The following is a 20,167-nucleotide window of genomic DNA, read 5'->3' as shown; positions in this document are numbered from 1 at the left end:
CTGGGCACTGGCAGAGACAACGAAGTTCATCACCTCAGGTCCGTACCATTGAGCGCAGGCCTGGTGCAGTGGGAGCGTCGGGCCATGCGCCAGGGCCCTGCTCGCTAGTTCCCCAGCCCAGCTTTCCAGGGCCATCGGCTCACCGCTGCTGGTGCTGAGCAGAGGGGTCTCGCCAGGGTGTGTAACATCCTGCAGCACCGGGGGCCTCCCAGGATCCCTGCAGGCAAATGCCAAGCTGCTCAGGGTGATGCTGAGTCGGGGGGAGGAACGGAACCTGCAGCCAAGCTCTGGGCCAGCACCTGACCTTCAGCTCACTATGGGGGGGGGGGGGGGTGCAGGCTCCCAGAATTACCCTTGTCCTGGTGGAGACAGGGTGGGTGAGGGACCAACTTCTGGTATGGACGGTACAGGCTTCGAGCTTCACAGAGCCCTGCTTCCCCTCGGGAGGGTAACCAGAGCCTCTGAGCTAAAATCCAAGCTGGGCAAATGGTTCGGCATGTGCCGGAGGAGACCCCTTCTCTTGGCGATTTGCAGAGCAGCTCGGGGGGCACTTGTGGGCTGCAGGAGACCTGCTGTGTCTTAGCAGAGCCCCAGCCTGTGAGCTCTCTGGGCAGGGGCTGTCTCTTGTGTGTGCGCGGGGGGTTTGCATAGCAAGGCCCTGCTCTGTGCCTGGGAGCCGGGGCACCGCTGTTAAATACTCCCCTCCTAGCTCTGAGTCCTGCAGAAAGCGTCTCACCAGCAGCCGGGTTCCAGCCTAGCCTGGTGGCCCCCACTCCATGGCCCCGATCCAGCCTGTCCCAGCGCTCTTTGGTAACCATAGTAACCGGATCTCTCTCTGTCCCATCCCTGCCCTGGGGTCATCCCAAGTGGCCTGGTGTGAGTGCGTTTCAACCCAGGCCCAGCCACCGCTGAGCCCTGCAGGCCATGAGTCCCCTGGGCTGGCAGGCTCCTTCTTTCCCTGGCTGGACGGGCTGGGCTCCTTGTGGCCAGGGCCCTGTGCCGGGACATGCCAGGCCAGGCCCGTGTTTGCTGTGAGGCTGCCGGGGCCTGGGGCCTTCTCGCCCTGCAGTGCTCTCCAAACAAGTGAGGTCACGGCAAGCTGCCGGCTCAGCGCTTTGCTCCCCGCGGCACAATGCGGCCGCTGTGACGTCTGACTGCCCCTTTTGTTTGGCTCTAAGCAGTGAGAGGGACAAACAAAAGCACCCCGTCAGCTCCACCTGGGCCTGGCTATTGTCCTAGCGGGGCTCCGGAGGCTGGACTTCCTCCCCTGCCCCTGCCCCTGCCCCTGCCAAGGGGCACACAGGGGCCCTGGCTCTCTGAGCTGCCGTTGCCAGGGGGCTCTGGGCCGAGGGAGGGGCCCTCACCTAGCAGGAACGTTCCTGGGGCGGGGGGAGCATACAGCTATCTTTTCAATGAGAGACTCCCCCTGGGGTGCCCCCAGTGCCCCAACCCTCCCCCATAGTGTCTGCCTCCACCCCTCTAAATGTCCTCCCAGGGTGTCTGCCCCAGGACCGGCTCTAGGCACCAGCCAAGCAAGCACGGGCTTGGGGTGGCACAATTCCAGGGGCGGCGTCTGGCCACCCTTTTTATTTTGCTTGGGCAGCTGCGCTCTTGGAGCTTGGGGCAGCAAAAATTCTGGAGCTGGCCCTGGTCTGCCCTCAAACTCCCACCTCTCCTCAACCCCCAGTGTGTTATCTGTCCCTCAGACCTCCCCCTGCCGTGTCTCCCCTGCAGGGGCTGAGCCCCTAGAGTGCTCCCCCAAGGGACCCTGGTGCTGCTGACCCCACTCCTAGGGCCAGGAATGAATGTCTCGGATGCAGCACATTGCGGGACAGGGGATCTCCCACAGTATTCAGTAAGTTAAAGAAGTATGGGCTGGATGAAAGGACGATAAGGTGGGTAGAAAGGTGGCTAGATTGTCGGGCTCAAAGGGTAGTGATCAATGGCTCCATGGCTAGTTGGCAGCCGGTATCAAGTGGAGTGCCCCAAGGGTCAGTCCTTGGGCTGGTTTTGTTCAATATCTTCATTAATGATCTGGAGGATGGTGTGGATTGCACCCTCAGCAAGTTTGCAGATGACACTAAACTGGGAGGAGAGGTAGATACACTGGAGGGTAGGGATAGGATACAGAGGGCCCTAGACAAATTAGAGGATTGGGCCAAAAGAAATCTGATGAGGTTCAACAAGGACAAGTGCAGAGTCCTGCACTTAGGACGGAAGAATCCCATGCACCGCTACAGACTAGGGACCCAATGGCTTGGCAGCAGTTCTGCAGAAAAGGACCTAGGGGTTACAGTGGACGAGAAGCTGGATATGAGTCAACAGTGTGCCCTTGTTGCCAAGAAGGCCAATGGCATTTTGGGCTGCATAAGTAGGGGCATTGCCAGCAGATCGAGGGACGTGACCATTCCCCTCTATTCAACATTGATGAGGGCCTCATCTGGAGTACTGTGTCCAGTTTTGGGCCCCACACTACAAGAAGGATGTGGAAAAATTGGAAAATGTCCAGCGGAGGGCAACAAAAATCATTAGGGGACTGGAACACGTGATTTATGAGGAGAGGCTGAGGGAACTGGGATTGTTCAATCTGTGGAAGAGAAGAATGAGGGGGGATTTGATAGCTGCTTTCAACTACCTGAAAGGGGGTTCCAAAGAGGATGGATCTAGACTGTTCTCAGTGGTAGCTGAAGACAGAACAAGGAGAAATGGTCTCAAGTTGCAGAGGGGGAGGTTTAGGTTGGCTATTAGGAAAGACTTTCTCACTAGGAGGGTGATGAAGCACTGGAATGCGTTACCTAGGGAGGCCAGGTAGTTTTTAAGTTCAGGCTTGACAAAGCCCTGGCTGAGATGATTTAGCTGGGGATTGGTCCTGCTTTGAGCATGGTTGGACTAGATGACGACCTGAGGTCCCTTCCAACCAGAGGTGAAAGTAAGCCGGTACGGCGTATCGGTAAGAGCCAGTGTGCCGTACCAGGACCGGCTTTCCGAGAGGGCAATTTAAAGCCTTGGGGTAGTGGCGGCAGGGATTTAAAGGGCTCTGGAGCTCCAGCTGCTGCTACCCGCCCCTCGCCAGGGCCCTTTAAATCCCCGCCAGAGCCCTGCCGCCGCTACCCCAGGGCTCGGGCAGTAGGGCTCAGGCGGGGATTTAAAGGGCTCGGGGCTCCGGCAGCTGCTACCACAGCGAAGCCCCAGGCCCTTTAAAGCTCTGCCAGAGCCCAGAGCCCTGGGGTAGCGGTGGCAGCCGGGAGCCCCCACAGCTCCTCAGTGATTTAAAGGGCTCGGGGCTCCGCTGCGGTAGCGGCAGCTGGAGCCCTGGGCCCTTTAAATCACCCCCGGGCCCCGGGGCTCCCAGCCCCCTCTGCAGCTGGTAGCTCGGGTGATTTAAACGGCCCCAGGCTCCCAGCCGCCACTCGCGCAGCTGGAGCCCTGGCCCTTTAAATCTTGATTTAAAGAGCCCGGGGATTTAAGGTCCTGCCTCTTCCGGTTGAGGCCACACCCCCGGCTCAGGACTCCGGTGTACCGGTAAGTTCTCTAACTTACTTTCACCCCCGCTTCCAGCCCTGATATTCTATGATCCCAAAATCCAGCAAGCTCTGATGCAACAGGAGGCAGCTCCATGCTCTGGGCGTGTGGAGGGGAAACGGGGCAGCCTGAAGTCCCAGGTAGGGCCCAGCAGCTCTCAGTACCGCTGGGGAGGAGAACGCTGAGCAGCAGTGTGATCGCCAAGCGCCTGCCCTAAGGGCTGTGGCCTGCGAACCCTCCACCAGGGATGGGAGACAGGAGGGGCAGGGAAGCACCCCAGCACGGGGAGAATCGATTAAGGCTTGTAGGAAGAAGCCAGCCTCAAAGTGGGTTATTACTCCTAGTGTCACAGGACTAGGGCTCAATGGTGACTTGGGCCACAAACCCACACAGGGGACTAAGCCCCTCATCATGCCCACACATGGGCGACACCGTGCACTGGGGCAAGTGGACACTGGGCACCTTTCCTGCTTACCCCGGAACAGGGAAGTGGGGAGTAGGTGGAGCCTGGGCTCTGACCCCCAAAACACCAGCTGGCCCAGCTGAGCTTGCATGGGGTGTGGTTCCGCCCTCCTGGAGGGGGCTTGTCTGAGGCACCCGCCGGGCTCAGGGCTTTGTCTGAAGGCACAATTTAGCGCTCAGAAAGGCTTTTACAAACTGAGTATTACTAACCTGGAGAAAGTCTGCCCCTAATAGGTGAGGAGGGAGAGGAATCTGCTGATGAACGACTGACCCCAGAGCTGCTTGGTCTTAAACAGTCTTCAACAAGAACAATAAAGAACATGCCCGTTTCCCCAAGCGCCCGACAGACAATCACACTGTCTCAGTGAGTTTTAAGGCCAGAAGACTCTCACCCAGCAATTCTTGCACTGAGCACAGACCCTCCGTTTGGGCTACAGCATTTCCTTCCGAACTTCCTCGGGTCGGGACTGAAGGATGTCATGTGACCGAGAACCCCCCAGAACCCGCGGTGGGTTGTTAATGGTTAATTCCCCTCCCTGCTCGAAAATTAGCTCTAGTTCGTTCCAGTCTGAATTTCAGCTTCCAGCCATTCGACCTTGTTCTGCTTTTTGCTGCTAGAATAAAGAGCTGCCGCCGATCAAAAATCTCTTCCCCAGGTAGGCCCTTATAGCCCATGATCCAGTTACTTCTCAGCCTTCTCCTGGGTGAGATAAATCAATTGAACGTCTTTTAGTCTCTTGCTCTGAAGCAAGTTCCCTGAGTCCTTCTTGTAGCAATAAACCCGTTTCTGAACCGGTTCCAATTTGTCAGCATCCTGTCTGAACAATCTCCTCCTTGCTGCTATAGATACTTGTGTGAGATTGCTGCCCTGCTTTGGAGCTCAGATGCTTTTCAGAGCGCGGAAGGCCCAGCGAGTCTCTGGATTTACACCTGCTCCAGAGACCTTCTCCTCTAGTTGAGATACGCACAGTGTGCACTGAGGTAATCTCAGGCCAGACTCTGCCGTCCCTACTCATGGTAAGTAGCACCTCACTCTGCAAGTACCCTGGGGGAGTAAAGCACTACTCAGTGTGAGTAACAGTGGCAGATTCTGTCCCTTTCCTAGCACCTCTGTCCCATATTTCAACCAGCAACATGGGTTCCCGTAATAACAGTCACAGGATGTGGCTCTTTAAGCTGCAGCTTTGGGTGGCCTATATGTGCCAGCAGACTTGGACGAGTCCTCTGCACGCTGCTGGCTCCCTTTTCATATCCGTGACGTTTGTCTGACAGCAACCTGGGAATGGGGATAAAGTGAGTGCAGAATCGGGCCCCCTGGCATTGCCATACCACGTCCGGCCACTGGAGGGAGCGCTAATGACAAGAAGTGAGCTGGTCCCGCAGCGGACACATGCGCCCAGGTGGCCTCTGACCCTGCTGTCTGCAGAGCCTTGTCCCCTGCAAGAGCCACCAGGCTCCCCCAGCGAGAGCGTGGGGCGGGGCGGGGAAGGGTGGAAGCTTTCCCTGATGGTCTCATTTGGGACCGGGGTGGGAGGGGAGGCTGGTTCTTCAGCCTCGAGCCGTGAGGTGCTCAGATCCTGCAGTGCCGGGAGCTGCAGAGGGACCCAGGCTGGGCAGCTCGAGGGGGGCCTAGTCTGCAGCCCTGCCGGGGGACGAAGGAAAATGAAATGCTCTCTGTAAAGCTGGGCTGTGCTCCTAGAGCTGCTGGTTTATTTAGCCTTTGTAGCCAAAGTGAGGGGCTGTTAATGGGGAGCAGACCCAGAGCATCTCCCTGTGATCCTTGTGGCTCCTCGTGCTGCCCATCCATCATCTCCACCAGCTGTCCCTTGCCTCACGCTTGGGGAAGGGGCCGTCCTTGTGCTCTGTGCTGGTCCAGCACCTAGCACCATGGGGCCTGAGCCGTGACAGGGCACCTAGGCACCAGCACCATACAGACAGCAGGGAACAGCGACGGTCTGGAACAGACAGGAAAGGCGACAGCCATCCCGGCGAGAGGCGCAGTGGTGGTCGGTGTGGCGGGCTGGCAGCTGGGCTGAACGCAGCTGCCCCGGCACCATAACGTTTACGAGGGACGCGGGCAGGAATCAGCTACCCCTGTCTCAGACCCTGTCTCCCAGTCTAACCACCTCCACGCTGGGGCTGCACCATTTACAGTTCTCCAAACCAATACAGCTGTGCCTAGGCCAGCCTGAACTCAGGTCACTGCCTCCACCACGCCCCTGCAGGAGTCATGTGCCCAGCCACAGGACGTTTTGGAGCAGCATCTGGCGGGTGCAGGGCACACGCTTGTCCCTGGAACCCCACAGCCCATAGGCTGAGCATGTGAATTCCCCACCCGCCCTGCCATGCTCTCCCCAAGCCAGCACAGCCCCAGAAGCAGCCACACCCTCTGCTGTCAGCTTGCCCTTTCACTGTGTAAATTTGCTGACCATTTGGTTGAATTTCTGGTCATTTGAGTTCACCACGGGTCGTGCCAGCTCGGTCTGGAAGAACAGGGCCTGTGGGGTGTCCCACCCACCCCACAGCGTTCCCCACTTCAGAGGTGAGAGAGTTGCCTTTTCTGCCTGGGGAAGGGTGCTGTCTGCGAGGGCTCCCCAAAGGGCCTGTCGGACGGCTCTCCAGACCCTGCTCCTGCAAGAGGCTCTGCTAGTGCATGAGTCTGGGGGACTTTCTCCTAAAAAGCTCAGCTCCCCTCCCCCCTGTGCTGAAGCCTGACGGGATATCCCAGCCTGAGAGGAGCCAGTCCCTTGCAAAGGCAGGTTCCCCAGGGACGGATCTAAGTTCTGTGGCGGGAGCTGAGGATAACACTGTGATGTTGCACTCGAAATGATTTTATGAAAGTATGCTGATGAGTGTTAATATAATGTAACTAAATATGCTTCATGCAAAAGGTCTCTTGTAAGGTATCATTACAAACCTTATAATCTACTGAGTGTGGTCACCCTGTTTGTATAAATGTATCACTCTTGTATCTGAAACTAGAAATATAAAATATAACTCTGAGGGCCTATTGTAATTATGCAAAGTGTGGGCCATTCATGGTGGTTTGGAATCTTGATGACTCCCATTAACCAGGACAATGGCTCTGTTTACTTGTAAACCTTCCTGTATACGTGTAAGCTGGCAAGTGGGTAATGAAGTCTTACAATGACATGTGATCATGTCACCTGACCTGGACTCCATCTTTAACCTGGAGCTTTTCCACTGAGAGGGAGGGGTGGGAACCCAGAGGGACAAAGGATTTGCACCTTATGCAAAAGATATATAAGTGGGTGGAACAGAACAAGGGGAGGCAGCCATCATGAGAAATCCCCCAGCTACCACCTGAGCTGGAACAAGGGCTGCACCAGAGGAAAGGATTGTGCCCAGACTAGAAAGGTGTCTGGTCTGTGAAAGGAACTTACTGAAACATCTCTGAGGGTGAGATTTTATCTGTATTCACTTAGACTTGCGTGTTTTGTTTTATTTTGCTTGGTAACTCACTTGTTCTGTCTGTTACTACTTGGAACCACTTAAATCCTACTTTCTGTATTTAATAAAATAAGTTTTTACTTATTAATTAACCCAGAGTATGTATTAATACCTGAGGGAGCAAAGAGCTGTGCATATCTCTCTAACAGTGTTATAGAGGGCGAACAATTTATGAGTTTACCCTATATAAGCTTTATACAGGGTAAAATGGATTTATTTGAGGTTTGGACCCCATTGGGAGTTGGGCATCTGAGCGTTAAAGACAGGAACACTTCTGTAAGCTGCTTTCAGTTAAGTCTGCAGCTTTGCGGCCCGTGGTTCAGACCCTGGGTCTGTGCTGGAGCAGACTGGTGTGTCTGGCTCAGCCAGACAGGGTGCTGGAGTCTCAAGCTGGCAGGGAAAGCAGGGGCAGAAGTAGTCTTGGCACATCAGTTGGCAACCCCAGGGGGGTTTCTGTGATCCAACCCATCACAAACACCTCAGACCGGGCTGGGGTTTGCCGAAGGCTGCATGGTACTCACATAAGAATCGTGCTGTCAGAACCAGCTGGAGCCCAGGGCAACTGGCTTTTCTAGATCCTAGGGATCCCCAAAAGGAGAAACCCTTTAGAAGCACAGAATGAATTCACTTCTGTTCTAGTCTCTATAGGTTCTCCTACCCCTGAGCACAATAGTATCTGATGTGATACTTATAAGAAGCACACAGGATCTTTATAGGGAGAAGGCAGCACACCGCATTTATTGAGAATTCAACAGTCAGCAAATGCTTTTCAATCACACCCCCCCATGAACACAGTCCTGCCAGCTGATGTTTAGAGTTACCAGTCCAGAGTCTGGATCAATCTAGCGGCCAGTCAGATTGGTTGCACAGGGGAGCAGGGCTCTGTCGTTTGCGATCCGATGCTCCTGGAGTGTGGCAAGACGAACGCAAAGTCCCATGGCCAAGCACTCTGTTCTTACAATCTTTTTTTTTTTCTCTGTTGAAGTCTATGGATTTTGCTGTGTCAGTTTGTGACCGGTTACTCCTTAATTGGTTTCAGAGTAACAGCCGTGTTAGTCTGTATTCGTAAAAAGAAAAGGAGTACTTGTGGCACCTTAGAGACTAACCAGTTTATTTGAGCATGAGCTTTCGTGAGCTACAGCTCACTTCATCGGATGCATAGCATATCGTGGAAACTGGCAGTTTCCACGATATGCTATGCATCCGATGAAGTGAGCTGTAGCTCACGAAAGCTCATGCTCAAATAAACTGGTTAGTCTCTAAGGTGCCACAAGTACTCCTTTCCTTAATTGGTGTATCTTTTGATGTTAACATTCCAAAACACCTCTGAGAAGGTCATCCTTTCCTGGTTTTGATTTAATCAATTGTCTTGTCTTTGGGGTGCCAGCCTCCACCTCAGGGTTGTCAATCTGCCCTTCCTTCATTATGGATGCGTGTTGATAGTTCTGTGATGTCATTAAGTTTCTTCACTCCTTCTTCCTTGACCATCTAGCTAAAACAATGACCTTCACACCTTATCTTTTCCTGATGCATACATTCCTCATTCACACAAACAGTCTTTCACAGAGACCTTTAAGAATACAAACAGCAGTATTTTATATCAAGGGAAAAGACATTGTAAATTAAAACTTACTACATCTTATAACCAAAACAATTCACAGTGGGGCCCAGGCCTTCAACATCCCTCTAATATGCTTAACATAGACATAGTATAAGATCCTATCTCTTACTAACTAAACCTTAAAAAAACCTAAAAGGGCCTAATTTGTGATGCATGGGAAACAGAATCTCTCATAGTTCCAGAGGGTCATTCCTTTCTGCTATTCAAAAAGGGTGGCTGGCAGGATGATCAAATCATATATTAATTCTTATAGTACAAATATAAAATCCTGCTCCTACACTGAACACCATCCAGCAGTGCACTAAGCAATGCAGCTAGCATCTCTCACGTGTGGTTTGCTTTCTCGTCCGCTCCCCCGGGGGAGGATTGTGTGTACAGTGGAGTGGTTTGTTTTGGAAGGTTTTTTTTAACATACGCACTGCTCTGGGTTTGTGTCAGAGAAGGCCGGTGGGAGCAGGGCCTCTGGGGAGGTTTGGGGTGGCCCTGAGTTCCTGGGGGGTTGTTCCACAGTCCGGGACCGGCCCCGCAGGACGCTCTGTTTGCTGCCCAGCCGGGCTCTGCCCCGGTGGTGGAAAGTTCCACGGGCCCGAGGGCTGGAGTTACGGACCTCGGTGCCCAGCCCGGAGCCGTAGACCCTTCTAGGTACGCTGAGCCCAGGCCGCGGAGCGCCTCGAAGATCGGGCCCGAGACTCGGTATGCTATGGGAAGCCAGCACAGAGAGCTAAATTGCAGCCCCCTCTGGGGCAAAACGCAGGGGCTGCAGCGGTGCACAGCCACCCCCATTCCTTACCCAAGGGCCATAGCTACTGCTCAGCTGGGAGACTGCCACTGATTTCAGCCAAACTGCTGCCTGCCCAGTGCGATCTGTAGGGTGACCAGACAGCAAACGTGAAAAATCGGGATGTGGGTGGGGTGTAATAGGAGCCTATATAAGAAAAAGATCCAAAAATCAGGACTGTCCCTATAAAATCGGGACATCTGGTCACCCTAGCAATCTGCCACAAACAAACTGTAACCCACCGCTAGGCTGAACGGAGACACGGTGCAAGCTTGGGTTACCCCATCCGACACCCATGGACGGAGAAATCCGGGTGCAGCCACAAGGCATGTGCCCTTCCCATTCAGGCATAACCAGCTCCCTGAATCGTACCCAGGCCCCCTGCTCTCCTGGCCAGCCCCAGCCCTGGAGGAGCTGCACCTCCAGCTGGACAGGCGGCTCCTGGCCTTCTCAGCCCCACGCGTCCAAGACAAAAGGAAAGCACAAAATGTAGTGCTGACAAAGGCAGGCAGCTGTCACGGTCCCCTCCCCCACGGCAAGGCCTGTGTCTAATCTGCCTGTTCCATGCTGGGCCTGCTGGCCACAGCCCATCTGGAGGAGTGGCCCAGGGCGTGCTCCCGGCTCTCTGTGGCGCTGACAAGGCTCTCTGGTTATGCCCTTTAATGCTCTGCTCCCTGCTGGGCAACCGCAACGGGGCACTTGCTGCTGCAAATCAGCCTCTCCCTTACCAGTCGGAGGGATCGCGTGAGGGCAGTGACCTGGGGAGGGAAGGCGCTGCCCTGAGAGCTAGTGTGAGGGGGGGAAATGCTGGGATTGTAAAGATGGAACTTGCCTCTCTCCTGGGGCTGCAGTTCACTGCTGGGAGGGGCTTTTCGGAGCCCATGGCCCTGGTCTCAGTAGCATTGGCAGGGCCAAGCCCTTGGTTAATATATTACACAAAATTACCTTCCTTGTCCCTCCGCTCTCCCTAGCATTCAGAGGCGGGCAGCATTGACTCAGGGCCTGTTGCTCTCCGCAACTGTGTTCAGGGGGGTGAACCAGCTGATCCATTTCTAACGAGACCTAGGCTGGACAGAGAGTATTCCAAGGGCATGCAGGTCCCCCCTGAGCCCTTACGCTGGATGGACGTGCACCCAGTGCCTCATTATGCTACTGCAAATTCAGGGGTGCACAACACAAGGCCCAAAGCCGCTCGAGAGCAGCAGCTTCCCATCTTTTGGGGTGACTGCCCCCGAGGGCACTTTCGTTCCGCAGTGGTGGGTGCTGCAGAAATGCCCGTGTGAGAAATGCAAGACGAGGGCTAAGCTGCACCATTCCGCAGCTGTCCTCTGACCGCAACAGAGCTAGGCGGGGCAAGCGGCTGGAGCAGCCTCAGCGTCCGTGCTGGCGAGAGCACGTGCAATGGATCAGGAGGTGGACAGCAGAGACAGGAGCAAGGAGGAGGGCTCCTCCATGCCTGAGGTGGCAGCGGGAAGATGATGGCTGGTTTGTGTTTTTCATTCCCACACCTGGCTGGTCGTGCTGGGCAGGAGCAACGTCCCCTGTCAGTTCACACGGCACCAGGTCAGTTCCACGCTTCCCTGCAAATTGAAATTCAGGTGCAAGCACAAGTGGCAACAGCCACTCTCTGAGAGTTAGGCCCTCAACGGTCACGGACAGACGCGTGCGCAGGGGAGTGGAATTACTGTTTCCTCCAAAACCTGAAAGACAATAACCCCAAAGCAATCCCAGTCTTGTTCTCTGCAGAGGCCCCTGCCTCCCTGAGTTTGCTTGCAGTTTCTCAACCCTGCCCCAGGTGTGGGTCAGGCCTGGGGTGTTTGTTAGTCAGAGGTTATTCCTTTTGCAGCCGCCGGATGTGCAGGTAGGATAGCACCGCATTCCCACAGTTGTTACTCCTGTGACGCCAGGAATGGCACTGGCTCCTCACGCCCGTGCCCATCCAGGTCAATGAGCTTTGAGCTCCTTCGATGAATGGTGCAATACGGCATGCAAAGGGTTAGTGGGTGAGTGTGCAGATGCCCACGTACAAGTGGCTTGGTCCTAGCATTTCTCTCAGTAACTCTCCCTGTTTGGCCGGTCAAGGCCTTTGGATCGTCCAGGCCGGGTAACTGGGCAGTGCGCTTCTCATTCCCATGCGGGATGTCCATTTAGCACAGCTGGGGTGGTGCCTCCTTCGGGTGTGTGATGCACCTTCCCACTTCACTGGTGCCAGGAGAGAGCTGCCAGTCACTGGTGCTCTCTAGGGTGACCAGGTAGCAAGTGTGAGAAATCAGGACACTTTTTTGGGGGGGAGGAGGGGTGTTTAGTTGTGTATATAAAAGAAAGCCCCTAATATCGGGTCACCCTAGTGCTATCAGCAGTGACGTGGCCTGTCTGGTACGCTGTCAGTCTGGCCAGTGCCCCTCACGGCAGCCTCCTCCTCCTGTCAGAGAGCAAGCCGCGCTGCCGGCATGGGGCCGGGGAATTTGCTGTTCTGGTGGATTCTTGCACCTGACTAGCTGAACAGAAGGGCTGATCCCCACTGTACATTCATGTCTGCAAAAACTGGCCCTTTTTTTCCTCTGCAAACCACTGACAATGAATGTTTGAGGCCTTTAGTGATGTGCTCGGCCCGTTTCCCAAGCTGGCCCAGCAGAGGCAGCCTCGCCTCCTGGCCAGCAGAGAGATCATAGAATCATAGAATATCAGGGTTGGAAGGGACCTCAGGAGGTCATCTAGTCCAACCCCCTGCTCAAAGCAGGACCAGGACGGATGTGAAAGGGCCTTAGGTAAGCCGCACCTTTCAGCTTTATTTCACACTCCACGTCAGAGAAGAGACCCTTCTCGGCAAGGCACAGCCAGCCCCGCCCCTCCTCTGAAAGGGGGTCCCTCTATGTCTATCTCAGCATGGCTTTTAAGGGTTACCCCTTCACCTCACTGAATATTGAATGGGTGTTTTTTCATGTATGAGCCGCCCAAAGCTGCTTTAGTGTGCTTGGCAGCAGATAAAATCCCTGTCAGCTTTCAACTACGCATTGGGCACAGGCTGCATATGAAGCTAGAGTCAATTAGATCCCGACTGATCGTGCTCAGGGAGTCGGAATTAACTGCATGGCATAGATGGACATGCACAGACATTACGGGGATGAGCGTCAGGGACTGAACTGTCTGCTCACGTGAAGGCTCAGTCAGGACCCAATTGCTGTCACAATGGCTTGAGCACAACAGGGATTTTGCCTGAATTAGCACTGCAGCCTTTGTCTCTAAATCATTGGTACCCTGCGTGATTCCTTCTGAGCATCTGAACTGCAGAAATCCAGCTCTCTCCTAGTAAACTCCCTCCTGGCAGCTCCACAATCAGTTTCCCAGCGTTCCTGCCTCGGGCTTTGTCTGATCAGAGCGTATTGATTCTTCACATCTAGATGCGCTAAGCAAAGTGTGTTTCTTTGCTTTGGCCCCAACTAGGTTGGTGGTAAATTATTTCTTCCTGGATGGAACTGGCCAGAATCGGAGACCCGGGTCACTTCACAGGGCTGTATAAGAACTGGGTGAAGGGCAAAGAAAGGACAGACAAACAGATCTTAACAGTCTGAATATTTGTAACTAGCTCATCAGCACGGGATCTAGGTCCAAACGTCCAGGAGTCACAGCTATTGTGAAATGTATGTAAGAATGGATTAACTGGTATTGCCATTGGAACACGTTTGTGATAATGCTACCATCATAGAGCCCGTTTCACCTCCTGTTAGACGGATCCTGGCAGAACCCTCAAGGTCCTGTGTTCTCCTGCATTAGCTCATGGATACCTCAGGGACGGATGGCGCATCAGGGACATGAATGGGTTGCTTACTGGCTTTGTGAACGTGTTGGTTTTCCACATCCTCCTCTGTACTCTCTTCACTTGTTCCCCACAGGCTTCCCCACGGGCCACCGGGCAGCTCTAGGTCAGCCGTTTATGGCAGCCCAGCACCACGCCCCTGCCGGTGGGAAGAAATACCTGATGACACTTCTCATTTCCCGAAGCCTCCTGGTCAATGTGGTGGGAATTGCTGGCGATGGCGCCAATGGTCCCAATTTACCTGCAACGTCAGCTGTGGCCCTTTCACGCTTGCACCCCCCCTGTGGTTCTGCCTCGGTCTCCACCCCACCCGCGCTCTACCCCGTGTGCTCCATCAGATCGCCACAGACAAGAGGGAGGGAGTCCGTGTCCTTGAGCTTCTGCGAAGTCTGGCGGCAGTGAGCAATTGCAGGGGAAGTGCGACCTTGGTGAAGGACCTAATGACTGGTCTAAAGCAGCACCCCAGAATCAGGAATCGATGATGCGAAAACTCACCAGGATGACAGTTCAAGGCTCAGCTCATCTTTCAGATTGGGCCTTGGTCATGTATATCGCCCATGTGGCTGTGCGGTCCTGCATGCAGTGAGGATTCTGGGTGGGGCAGCATTACCTCTTTGGGTTTGATGTCTCACCTTTTCCAGTGGGAGACTTATCCCTGCTCAGCCAGGACAGACTGCTTTATCTTACCATTTCCATCAACTGCCTTGTCGGAGTTGGCCTGGCTGTTCCTTTGGACCCTGACCGAGTTGCATTACTGGGCCGCTCTTGGCTTTGGTATCCTCTTGTCAACTTACTCCACCTGCGCTGAGCTTACAAGACAGGAGGCTAGGAGTGCAGACCAGAGCCCCTTCTCCTCCCGCTGATGGGCTCCATCTTGCAGGCCTCCCTGACACTGCCTCAGGAGAGAACTCTCTTCCAACCACAGTCTCCTTCAGAAACGATCCCAGTGACGCTTCCCCAAAGAAAAGCCCGATGTCAAATGCAAGCCTGGAAACGGAGCTAGAACACTCTGGCTTTAGAACACACCATGATCTGTGGATTTATTGGCCTGTGGTTACATTGGCAATGGCCACTGCAAACACACAATAGAAATACACACACACAACAGACTTGGGTAACAGCTACGCTACAGAACTAATTGCTACACACACCACAAGGGCCATTTAAATGACTGTTTTAACCACATGCTAGGTGGCCAAAACCCTCGGGCTGCCTTTACCTAGACGCTCCTGTCTCAGAGGTGTGCAGTTAACAGTCTTGATCACTCACTGATAAAGCCCAGAGTCCCGTTTCAAACTCTGCCCCTAAATTCAGTTCCTGGAGTTCTCCAGCTACTTTGACTTTGCAGAACAGGCTTGCTGTCAGGAGCAGAGGTCTGTGCTGCTTCGGGTAGCGGGATTTTAAATCCCATGGAAGGCAGTGGGACCTGAGCCTCTACCTCCCTTACGCTCCTTTGGAAAGCCCAGCCCTGGCCCTTAGGTTTCTGCAGCTATTTCCAGTTTGCTTTGCCCTACATCTCCAGGGTATTTCTGACCACGGCAGTGCTGTATCAGCCCCTGAAGGTGCGCAGCTGCACCTGATAAGCTGCTTCACCTACATGGGAGATGTCCTGGTTGCAGGGCTAGCTGCTCCGCCGTGCCCTCTCTGGGGCACCGCCCAAGTATCAGGCCGTGTGTCTTTACCTATCCTAGGGTGGGATTCCACAATTCTCCACTCCCAGCCTAGGTGCTGGGCGACAGTACCCTGGGCATCCACCATGCTTACCTGGAGGCCCGGCTGAGTTCTGGTTCTTCCCTTCAGGAGTCTGTGCCCAGTGGAGTACTGTGACCAGGGTGGATAAAAATCAATGTGTTTTTTTTTTAAATAAAAAAAATTGGATTTTTTAAATTTATATCAGATTTTTTTGATAAAATGCTTTTTGAGGAAAAAACCTATCTAAAGATAGTTTTAATTAAAATACATTATAGCTCAAAGACATCTCATCCTGGAAGAGGGGCTATAAATTCTAATTCTATAGTATTAGACAATATATTCATGTAATGTTTAAGAAAAGTTTTGTAAAGGAGTTCCAATAGTTCATGGATTAGGGACCCAATCTTATGGGGGTCCAGGGGCTTCTGTATAGATTATTTAGGTTAATCTTTCTATCTACCCACTGGGACTCAGTGCTCAGTCTAGAAGATACCATCAGAGATACTTAGTTTTGCAGTTCTCAGACTGTGGATTTGTGTCTCCAGAGATAACGTGCTTGTTAACAGCAAAAATGATATTAAATAAATAAATAAATGAATAATATAGAGAGGTGAAAAATAACAGATCTCAACTCTATTGTCCCTCTGCAAATTTGTGTATACAGAGTCAATCCCTTACCTCTGTCTAAAAGTGCAAAGTTTCAAAAAGTCCAGTGAATAGAAGATTGTTGGGGGCGGAATAGATCTGGACAAGGAGAAAAAGTCTGGAGATAAATGTGAGAAGGGAGGGACAGGCAGTAGAAACAAAAGTGAAACTGTTTGAGAAGCACATTCCAGAAGTCTGGAGATCTTTCTGAGTGTAGCCTTCATTGATTTGAGAGCTACCATACATTCTCTCACTAGAAGGGAAAATCTATAATGGCAGCAGGCCACAAAAGAGACCCAGTTTGGGAATAAGAACCATTCAAGAAATGTATGTTTGCTGATGATGTTTTAAAGAAAGTCACATCAGTGAACTGGTGGAAGTCACTTAAGCACTTGGCTTCAGAGACTGTTGAAGTGATAATCTCACTTTTAACAGCAGTAACTTCTTCTGCCAGTGTAGAAAGAATATTTTCTTCCTTTGGACTAATTCATTCCAAATTGAGAAATTGTTTGGGACCTGAAAAAGCAGGAAAGCTTGTTTTTCTTTTCCAGATTATGACCAAACAGGAAAATGAAGGTGAAGATGACTGAGTTAACTGCAGAAGCCAATATGTTAAGTTTCTCATGTTGACCAGGCTGACACAGTCGATTTAATTTGTTGTTGTTTTTTTTTAAATATTTCATGTAACTATTTTAGTTAAAAACAATTTTAACAAAAACAACCTGATTTAAAAAAAACTTAAATGTTTAAATTCAAAAATCCATATGCTTGTTTTGTTAAAATATTATATGTTTGCTGTTGAAGAAAAATATCCAGAATACTTAACGTTGTTGTTTTAGTTAAATAAAAGAATTTAAATGTCTGTCTGGTGATGTTCTCCTCCTAATATAGCATGGCAAGAAAATCTTCCAAATATTAATGATTAACCTGTTGAATTGGAGATAGTTCACCTCCCAATGACTTCATAAATATCTGCTTCAATTACCTTTGGTAAATGAAATAACCAAACAATCATTCATTTTCTGATATAGCTGTAAAATTACTCTGAAAAGTTTTCAAAATAAATCACTTAAAAATGTATAGTGTGTATCTTCTAAAAATGAAACCTACATCTCTCTCTCGGAGTTGTGAAGAATATGTATTAAGGTTATAACAACCAACAAGAAAGCACTTTTATGTAGAAATCCATGATTAAATCGAGCCTTCCTGACTAGTGATTTAAATCATGATTTAAGTCAATTTGATTTAAATCATGATTTAAATCAATTTGATTTAAATCAAATCCACCCCCGCGTCACAGCGGCCTTCATAGCCAAAGGGCTGCTTATTTCAACCAAAGGAACAGATCATAAAAAAAAACAAAAAACAAAAAAACAAACTGTCTACACCAGGTTGGTCTTACCAAAAGGCTTCCCACCTCTGACAGTAACCCAGGCAGGGGTGTCTTCAGACACCCGCTGTGGGTGCTTGTGTCTCAGCCAGACTCCCCCAGACAACTCCCGCACCCTTGCGAGTTGTCCTTTTTGAGCTGCTATCATCCTCTTGCTCGCTCGTCCTTGTTCCCGGGCTGCGGGAGATACCCAGGCTCAGCAAGAGATGGAGTCAGAGTCCTCAGAGCCAATGGCTCTGCCATTGTCCCTTAACAACCCTCAGGTGTTTGCTGAGAGGTGGCTGCCTTATCTTGAGCTAGTCTTTCACTTCCTGCCGGCTTTTCCTTACAACCCTCTCGGACCCCGACCCCATATATTCACACCATGCCCATCCCAATGTCCAGTATCTGTACATCACTACAGAGACACTCCGGATCCATCAAAGGAGCCTGGGCATGTTTCATTTGTTCTAAGATCAGACTGGTTTTGCTATACTGTGCAATTCTAGCCAGATGGACCTGGGTGTGTTTTACACAGAGCTCAGTGGCCCCAGCCCTGCACTGCAGCCACCTCTGGGGAAGACCACAGCAGCTCTTTATGACAGGACTTAAAAAATAAATACTGTCTAGCTGAAACTACAAATGATTGTATTTGTTACCATACCTGTCGTCTGCATGGGGGTTTCTGTGCGGCCCATCCCTGTCGTATCTGAGCACATTAGGGGAATTATTTTCATGAGCCCCCAAGAGGCAGGGAAATGCTGTTATCCTCAGAACTGGGAACTGAAAGCCAAAGAAATGAAGTGAGTTGCCCCGTGTCAAGGCTGTGGGACAGCTGGAAAGTGCACCCTGATCTCCTGGGCTCCGTGGCAGGCCCTGAATCCCAAGGACGATCTGCATGGCCCCCTTCTCGCCTTCTGTTTGTCAAGATCACTTATGGCATTTTCTTTTCAATTAGATTCTCCACTTCCAGTGGCAGAGTTTGTGTGCACATGCGCATGTGTGTGTTTGTACTGGCAGTGTGACTGTCCATGTCTCCGTGTGTCATGCTGGCCAGTAAGGGGCTGCGTGTTGCTATATGGTGTGTGTGTGTGTAGCTTTCCAGTGTATGTGAGAGTGCATGTAAGGATGGCTGGAGAGTAAGTTTGCAAGACCAGTGTGGGTGTGTAAGGCTGGCTGGTGTGAATGTGTAAGGATGGCCTGTGTGTGTGTCAGGCAGGTTAGTGGGAGTCTGTGATGTCTAAGGCTAGTTGGTGCTTTTGTGTGTATGAGTGTGTAAGGCTGGCTGGTGTCTTGTGTGTGTGTCTGTAAGGCTGGCCAGTGTGTGTGTAAGACTGGACAGTGTGGCTGGGTGTGCAAGATTTGTGGGTGTAGAAGGCTGGCCAGCAGAGGTGCAAGGGTGACTGATGGGTGTGCAAGGCTGGGAGGCTGTGCACACAAAGTTGGCTGGTGGGGCTGGGTATGTAAGGATGGGCAGTGGTGTTGGATGTTGAAAGGATATGTGTGTATTTGAAAGGCATGCAATGGGTGTACAAGGGTGGGTGTGCAATGCTGTGGGTGGAGGAGTGGATGTGCAAGGCTAGCCGATGGGTTGAGTGAAAAAGGCTGGAGGCAGAGCAGCTGTGCAAAGCTGAGTGTGCAAGGCTGGCAGCTGGGCATGTGTGCAAGGATGTGTGGGGTGGATATGTAAGATATAGCATACAAGGCTGCAGAAGGAGGTGCAGGGGGTGTGGGGTGGGTATGCACAAGGCTGGGTGTTCAAGGCAGAATGTGTAAGGGTGTGGGGTGAGTGTGCAAGACAGAGTGAACAAGGCTGTGGGGGTGCATGGCTGGGTGTGAGTGTGCAAAGCTGTGAGGAGTGCAGAGCTGGGGCAGGTGTGCAAGGCAGAGAGTACAATGCAAGGCTGTGGGGGGCTGGGTATGCACAGCTGTGGGTGCAGGGCTGTGGGTGTGCATGGCTGTGGAGGGTGCAGGGCTGGGTGTGGGGGATAGGTGTCACGGCTGTGGGGGTGCAGGGCTGGGTGTGCAGGGCTGTGGGGGTGGGGGCTGGGTATGCAAGGCTTTGGGTGCACAGCTGTGGGTGTGAGAGCAGGGCTGTGGGGGTGCACGGCTGTGGGAGTGCAGGGGTGGGGGTGCTGGATGGGTGTGTGGGGCTGGGCGTGCAGGGCTGTGGGGGTGCAAGGCTGGGTGTGGGGGATGGGTGTGCACGGCTGGGGTGGGGGTGCAGGGCTGTGGGGGGGCTGGGCTAGGGGCGCTGGGGTTCAGGGCTGTGGGGGTGCAGGGCTGTGGGGAGGCTGGGCTGGGGGTGCTGGCTGGGTGTGGGGGATGGGCGTGCACGGCTGTGGGAGGTGCAGGGCTGTGGAGAGGCTGGGCTGGGGGCACTGGGGGTGCCGGGTTGGGGGTGCGGGGCTGGGGGGGGCTGGGTGTTCAGGGCTGGGGGGGGGCTGGATGTGCAGGGCTGTAGGGGTGCAGGGTTGGGGGTGGAGGTGGGGGGTGCCGGGTTGGGGGTGCGGGGCTGGGTGTTCAGGGCTGGGGGGGTGCTGGGTTAGGGGTTCAGGGCTGTGGGGGGTGCCGGGCTGTGGGGAGGCGGGGCTGGGGGGGTGCCGGGTTGGGGGGCGGGGCTGGGTGTGCAGGGCTGTGGGGTGCCGGGTCGGGGGGATGGGGCTGGGGGGGCCTGGGTGTTCAGGGCTGGGGGGGTGCCGGGCTGTGGGGAGGCGGGGTGCCGGGTTGGGGGGCGGGGCTGGGGTTCAGGGCTGTGGGGGCGGGGCTGGGGGGGTGCCGGGTTGGGGG

The sequence above is a fragment of the Chelonia mydas genome, chromosome 17 (genome assembly GCF_015237465.2).
Source record: "Chelonia mydas isolate rCheMyd1 chromosome 17, rCheMyd1.pri.v2, whole genome shotgun sequence".
Taxonomy (NCBI): domain Eukaryota; kingdom Metazoa; phylum Chordata; order Testudines; family Cheloniidae; genus Chelonia; species Chelonia mydas.
Note: the sequence above shows the minus strand (reverse complement) of the source record.